The following is a 7972-nucleotide window of genomic DNA, read 5'->3' as shown; positions in this document are numbered from 1 at the left end:
CCTCGCAACTGATCCTCGAATAAACGAATCGCTTACTCGAATCCTCCGATTTGATAAAACCGCAACTCTGAACGCAATTGAAAGGCCCCACAACTACTTCCCCAACCAATGCAATCCTCTAAAACATGGTCACAACCATAACCCATTCTGAACCGATAAAATACTCTGATTTCGCTAACCTTTCCTTCGCACTTACTAGAGTCGTTTCTCGTACCGCGATTCCTTAGAAATATAAGAACACACATACCAAAATTCTGAACCCTAAAATACTCTTGTCAGAAAGAATCCTTGATTCATCTGCGATCTGTACGCAATTCCATCAAAAATTGGTCTTACCAGTAGCTAACTTGGCCAGTTCCGAAAATTCTTAAACCTTCAAATTACAATGCAGGAACCATACCACTGATTATCTCGTCGAGCAAACAACTGATCATTGTAAAGACCTCTCGTACAACAGTTCCTCCTCAAATCTGTACTAAGCTCATTGCAATCTATTATTCCATCCAAGTAACCGTTCTAAAAAAAATATCATCAAATCCACTAGGAATCCCTAAGAGAATGGTTAAATGAAACATTTGGGTCACGATCACTATTTTGGACCCAACCAACTAGCCTATAATCCTCTATACCCGGCCCAATTTGTTTTAATCCCCAAAACCCCTTTTTCCAATCAATTTCAACAAAGCCGGCTAAAACAACAGCAAAACCAAACGAACCCAGCAGACTCCTAATCCCTAGCGAATCGAACCCACGCTGAAGCGATCTCCCACGTGATTTCCAATGCTAACTACCAGTTCCGACTAAATTCCTAACGGTTTTCACTCCTCGCAGCTTTGCTTCTCTATTTAGGGCAATGGTTTTATTGTTTTTGGCTTCTTCTTTTTTTGAAAGCAAACGGTAACCTCTATTTTCCTTTTTTCTTTTTCAATTTTCGGGTACAAGACCATTAATGGCCTTTGTCTTCACTAAGATTTCAAATTTTCTCCAAAAATTGAGTTGAAATCCACATTTCGGGTCCGTCCCACATCGACCCAAGTTCTCAAAACCCTGCTGTTTGGAGTTCTATTTATAGAACCCCATATCCAACTTCCAGACCACGTTTTGATACCCCTAAAATCCCTAATTTATCAATTACACAACTTCTAAGTTGAAAGTTCAATATTTTAGTTTTAGTTCTCTAAGTTTGGTGGTGAAATAGATTCGCAACTCGACGCTGCACCCGTTCGCTGACCTACAACAAGTAATACTGTATTAATTTTAGCATTTCTTTTCTTTTTTCCCTTGTTTTGATTAGTTTTGTATAGGATATGTTAGTATAATATTGTGTTTCCTCTGTTTTTTTAAGTGATTTTTCCTACAATGTTTCGTGGTTAAGCATGAGTTAGTTCAAAGCTCTATGTGGTAGTGATATTCTTTAACGTTTTCACTATGCTTTGTTTTCTGCTCGTTTAAGTTCAACATGATTTAGTTGATTTGATTCTGCAAACGCATTAGTCTTACCTTGTTTTGGTATGTGAATTGCAAAGTACGAACCTTTTACGGCTTTTAATAACCTTCATCTATTCACAGTGACTTAGTTTTAGAGGATCAACTAAAAGTATGGGCTGTTAAATAACATGATGATTTATTATCTAGAGACGGATTGGCTTTTGCTTACCTATTTAGCACGAAAATTTGTTCTTCTTCATAAGAGCATGATCACAAGCTTACTTACCTTTATTTTAGGGATATCATTTGGGGCTGCCTATGTTTTCAAGTGTAATTTCAACTAGTTTAAAGATGAGTTTGTGCTAAATTGTGAATATTTCACTGACCTGTTTTGACAAAAACACACCAGTACCTAAAAAATGGATTTTCTTAAAAAAAAAAAAAAAACCAGTGGTAATTGTCCCTTAAAGTCTGTTTTAGACTATGAGTTTTCTGTTTTGTTTGATCAAATGTTTAACCAGCTAATGTTCCATGAAAGCATGTTAAGTCTAAATGGATAGCTATTTTCTTAGTTTTCCTTTTGATTATTAAAGTTTGTTTTCTTTATGACTTTGCTAATGTGTTATTCTTTATGGAAACTGAATCTGAGATAAATGGTCACGCAACGGAAAAAGTTAAATATTAAATTAGATTCGGACCTTAATTGATAGATCACTCTTGATGTTAGCAAAATATGGTACTGGTTTATACTTAAATGTGTTTTAAACAAAGTGGCTCTACTCTCCTTTAGTTTCAGTTTTAGCTAATCACCATTTGATAAAGTGTTGAGCCAATAACGCACTACTTATTTGTATCAGATTAAGTGGCTCTACTCTTCTTTAATCTTAGATTGTTGCTATGTTTTGATTGAGAAAATAGTGCATTTAATGTCGTTTACTTCCATTCTATAGGTTTATATAATTGAGAAGAGCTTTGGAAGAAACCAAGTGAAAAACAAGTCAAACAGAGGCCAAATTGAAGAGATGACAAAAAAACTATACAGTTTTGCAAAAACTGTACAAAACTGTCCAGTTTTGCAAATTCTAAAATCTGAAAATATGGAGGCTGTTTTTTGTCATATTTTGATGGGGAAAATTTTTGAACTATAAAAGCAAGACTTGGGCAAAATATCTATCATCTTTGGCCACATTTAGCTTGGAAGCTAGGGTTCATCATCAACCACACCATTGGAAGAGAAGATTGAAGTGCTTCAATGAGAAAACTCTTAACCCTTTCTTCAATTCCTTATTAGATTGCATATTTAAGTGTGTTGGATTTTATTCTCTCACTTGAATATTGTTTATGAGAATATTCATTATCAAGTTTTGGATGAAACTCTTGTTATGCCTATGTATTGAATGATGTTTATCTCTAATGAAGTGGGTCATTGTTTCTTTAATTTATCTTGTTCTTGAATGTCTCTTAAGGGATTAGCTACCCCTAGGACTCGCCCATTTACTTCAATTTGAGCTTGGAAGAGGAAAATTGAGGTTGGGAAAGATTAATTAACAAGGATTTGGGGCTTTAAACCCATCTAATAACTTGAGCTAGGAATAGGATAGTTACTTGAGGTTAAATTGATTGTGCCTAATATCACACTCTAAGGCTTGGAAAAGCTTAGAGTGAAATTCATTGATTTGGTTGGAAGACTTTCAATGAGATTTTAGAAATCATTATCTATTAACATAAACCCGCTCTTAGTTGTAAAATCATAAAATATATTGGCTCATTACTTGAGAGTTCCTTGTATCCATGCTTGTGGCCATTGATCATTTTACTTGCTTTCTAGATTAGTTTATATTTTCGCATTAGTTATAATTTTCTCAAAAATCAAATATTTGAAAAAGTGTTTGACTTAGCGTAGTTGGTGATAATTCCTTACTTGTTTAAATCGCCTTTATATTGGTCCCTGTGGATTCGACCCCGACTCATCGTTGGATAAATTATATTGCGACAACCATGTACACTTTCTCTTTGAGGAGTGAATTTGGACGTTATCAATTTTGGCGTCGTTGCCGGGGAATAATTTGGCGTATTTGGGTTAGTTTGGGATTTAATCTTGCTTTCTTTGGTCCAAACTTGTGAATATATGTTTGTGATTTTTCGTGTTTCTTTGTGTTAGTTTTTCTTGTTGTTATTTATTTTTGTTACTTGTGTTACTATGGCATCATGGAATGAAAATGGGTTTGCTGGTTGCAACCCATATTTTGATGATCCATGTCCATATTGTGGAAGACCCCACTTTTGGCAAGATTATGAAAATGCTCCTGGGAGAGAGATGTGTGCACCGTCTCAATTCTATGATGAGAATATTTGCGATATATGTGGTAGTCAAGGTGGACACTGGGGTGATTGTCCCAATTATTTTGCTCCCCCTCCCCCAAGTTGTTCTAACGAAAATGCTAGTTGTGCTTTTGAGTTTGATAAGGACAATGACATGGCAAGTGAAGGACAAAGTGCTGGATTTGAAGGCATTATGGCAATGCTCCAAGCATACTTAGATCGGGAAGCTAAAATGGAGGAAGAGCGAAAACTCAGCCAACAATCCATTTTAGAAAATGGAGAAGCTATGAAAAGAATGAATGATTCATTTGAGGATGCCAATTCCTCAATTGTCATGAAAGTGTCAACTCCTCAAAATGAATTGGTTGAAGAAGAGATTTCAAATTTAAAAGATGAGCCCGAAAATTTTTGTGACCATGACGAGAGTTGTGGAATTGAAGAAGTGGTTCAACTTGAAAAAGAAGAGCAAAATCTTGAAGAAGAAATCTCCAATTCTCAAAAAGAAGAAGTTGAGGAAATTTTGAAAAGCATAATGGGGAGGAAAGAATTTCAACATGGAGATGATGAAACTATCCAAAATGTGTTTCTCACCATGGAAGCATTTTTACTAGCTTTGGACGACTCTCACAATGAAGAAAAACTTGACAAAGTGGAAATTTTGAGCCAAGATTGGCTAATGAATCAAGCTGAACAACTTGAAGTCTATGGGGATCACCGTGAAGGACTTTCATGGATGATGGAAGAATTTTTAAAAATGCATGTTGAGCAAAGTCAAGAAATGGAGCTACTTGAAATTGCTATCCGGAGGCCGAATTGAATGCAAAAATTGAGGAATGTGATGCTCAATATCAAAGGGCCATGGAGAGTAATTTTGAGTTGACTTCAATTGAAGATGGGGTCAAGATTAATTTTAAAGAGCTAATGGTGAATTGCCAACCGACTAACCCAAAAATAGTGAATGATGCCGAAATTGAAGAAATGATACTAGAGTTGCATAAAAAGGTTCACAAAATAATTTTTGAGGGCTCTAGTTCATTTGTGGGTGAGGATGTCAAAGTTCATGCAAGTTTGGAATTTGGGCGCATTGGACCACATTCCAACCATTTTTCAATATTATGCTTGGTTGATGATATGGAAGTTGAACTAACCAAGCATATGGAGGATTTTGGTGATGAAGACCAATGTGTTGTTATTTTGAAGTTTGCTATGCCAAGAAGAAAAAATGACACGCCTCACTTTTGGACCTTAATTGATAGATCACTCTTGATGTTAGCAAAATATGGTACTGGTTTATACTTAAATGTGTTTTAAACAAAGTGGCTACTCTCCTTTAGTTTCAGTTTTAGAAAATCACCATTTGATAAAGTGTTGAGCCAATCATTACTTATTTGCATCAGATTAAGTGTTAGCTTCATTATTGAAGGAACAAAAAATATGGTTTTTTCAAAGTTCAAAGAAGTTTAAGTGTTCTGTGCATTTTTTGATAGTTAAAGGTCTTTGTCTAAAAATATAGTTGCATATGAATCTTATTTTGATTTTTGAAATCCATCTTAATTTTCCCATTAGTTTGAGCAAGCAGATTTCCCGAATGTTTACTTGATTCTATGTTCAGTCTTATAAGTATATGTTGTACTCAAATTAGTTTAAACAAAGGTGGATCTTGTACTCTTCCTTTTCCTTTCAAAGGATTCATGGTTGAGTTATGTTAATAGGATGTTCTTCTTGGAAAGTGTAGCCTCAACTTGTTCATTCTTGAGAAATTAGCCAACTATCATGACCATAGGCCAGAATTCTCATCTAGAATTTAAGTTCGATTACTTAAGTCTCCGAAAGTTGTTCTTTTTATGTTCAAGGCATATTAGGAAATCTATTTGGTAAGCTTAACTTCGATGTCGCCTAATTTAAACGAGTTATGAGCTTTAATTTGTAACTTTGTTTACTTTGACTCCTGTTATAGATCTTCAATATAGTGCTTCTGTTGAAATTGTTTCAAGTATTTCTGGTGAAACCGATTCATGACCTTTGTGTTTACTTGAAGAGTGCATTTTTTTTAAAGTTAATTATATTTCACATGTGCTTATTTCAGTCTCTCTTTTATGTGCATGAAAATCCCGATGAGTCCGTTGGACTCCTTTACACATCATGTTGGGCCGGAGGCCCAACATAATATTTTCTATCAAGTCAGCCTGATCAGTCCAACAACCCATCGAGATTAGGCGGTAGCAAACCAAAGGACAACAGCAGAAAATGGGCCAAGCCCATCTAGCTATATTTTCTCTACTTCATTTTATTTTCCTTATGTGTTTGTGTTGTAACATATTACTAACATTTTACTTTGTTTTTACTTTTCTTAACCAGATGTTTATCCTCGAGCAGAGTGTGAAAATTGTAGTCGCTAAAACGATTAAATGGCTTCTTATTACAATTTTGCTGTTTTGAACAAAGTTGCAAAAAAAAAATGTTTATAAACAAAGTAATTTTTGGAAATAGTATTGAACACTAAAAGAAGGATACGTTTTGAGTTATTTGATTTCAAAATTTGAGACTTAAACTCAAGAGACGTTTTCAAGTTAATCAAGTCGCATATTTTCTTAAAAGAATATTGTCGGGTTAGAGAAGCCCAAACAGTTTTTGAGCATAAGTTCTCAACATAAAGGGTCAAGGCATAAACACTTATTGTTAAATAACTTAAAGATTTTTATATCTTTTGAGTTAAAAACAATTGAGCACATTAGCGGATTAAGAAGTTGAGTTATAATTATAACTCAGAGTCTTAATAAACCGTACACAGTTTGAAAGGATTTATTCCTTCATAATTACCCCAATTATAAATTAATTCATTAGTTGAATTAAAGGTATGATTGAAACGTTAAAAATAATTTTTTCTAAAGTAAAACATCTCTAAAGTTCATTTTCAAAAAATAAAATATACTTCTTTTTCTAATTAATTAGCCATGAATATGCTTCTTTCAAACTTTATACATATGACCACCTTAAACACATTTTACAAAACAAGTTATACAAATTTTATCCATAAAATGTTAGATCCGTAGGTAAACCGCATTGGGCGGATCCTTAATACCGAGGTGCTTAAAACCTTCCTCGGGGATCACCAGAACCCTTACCCGTTCTCTGGATATTTTTTAAAGGTTTTCAAAAATTAACCTTTAAATTGGTTTCCTAATTCTCATTCAATAAATTAGGTGGCGACTCTGTTTGTTCACGACAAAGTTATATGAACCTTTTATGCGTGAGCGTAGAAGCGGACCGTAACAGATGGAGACTCTGCTGGGGATTTATCTAGGTTCTAACCATAAGGATTTTTCTAACATGTGTGGCTAACTTTATTTGTAATACTTGTTTTGTTTTATTATGTGTTTAAATTTCATATGTATATTGTCATTGCATGCATATCATAAACTCCGCCACTTCTGGCAAAAATCATGGTTTCAAAGGGGACATGCGGGCTCGCGGTCTAGCCTTCATAAGAAACCCAAAACACCCTTTCTTTGAAATACGTTGAACGTTAAGTTGGTGAGAGGTCACCCAACGGCCGACAATGGTTCACCCCGAGTAGTCCACTCGGGTCCAATGTCATTCGAAAAGCCCACTCTTGCATATGCCTAGGATAGAGCTAAGTCAAATCCAAAGATAAACTAGACGGGTTTTGGATATTTGAGACGTATCTAAAGCCCATTAGGTAGACTACCTTGTGCCAAAGAGGGTCTATGACCCGAAAAACACCGCATCCAACTACGTGTTAAAATTGGAGGTTGTATATGCCGAATTGTATGAACCACTATCCCTCGGGGTTGGAAATTTTTTTAGTTTCCTTATTTTGTCAAAAAGAAGATTGCCATCCGAAAGGTGTTCAGAAATGCTAAGAAGTTCAAAGATGAAGGACCTCCCATGGCGGTTTAGTTTAGGATTATATCCCCTTCCCCTTTTATGTATCCCCATTTGATATGTTCGTAAAGTTGTATAAATTATGGGGGCAATGGAACGTTTACAAACGACATATACATCCTTCAAACGTTAGGCCTACCTTTGGCTTAAAAAGGTCACAAGCATGTTAGGACACGTTCTATATTGTTTATGTGCTAAGTGCTATGCAATTTTCTTCATTCATGCCTATTTAATTTGTGTGTTTAAATACATATGTTTTGCTCTAAACATGAGTGGTCCATTCAAAAAGTCTTAGAACACCATTAGGCATATAAAC

The 7972-nt window shown here is 35.0% G+C and overlaps 1 long non-coding RNA gene across 1 annotated transcript; it reads left to right on the top strand.

The window, feature by feature from the left end:
- Positions 1-675: 675 nt before the first annotated feature.
- LOC132058372 (uncharacterized) lies at positions 676-2867 on the top strand. The gene is made up of 2 exons (XR_009415273.1): positions 676-1240; positions 2379-2867. It is a non-coding gene; the product is annotated as an uncharacterized LOC132058372 (long non-coding RNA).
- The last annotated feature ends 5105 nt before the right edge of the window (positions 2868-7972 follow it).

This window comes from Lycium ferocissimum, chromosome 5 (genome assembly GCF_029784015.1).
Source record: "Lycium ferocissimum isolate CSIRO_LF1 chromosome 5, AGI_CSIRO_Lferr_CH_V1, whole genome shotgun sequence".
NCBI lineage: Eukaryota > Viridiplantae > Streptophyta > Magnoliopsida > Solanales > Solanaceae > Lycium > Lycium ferocissimum.
The sequence above is the reverse complement of the archived record's forward strand: the minus strand, read 5'-3'. Positions and strand labels throughout refer to the sequence as shown.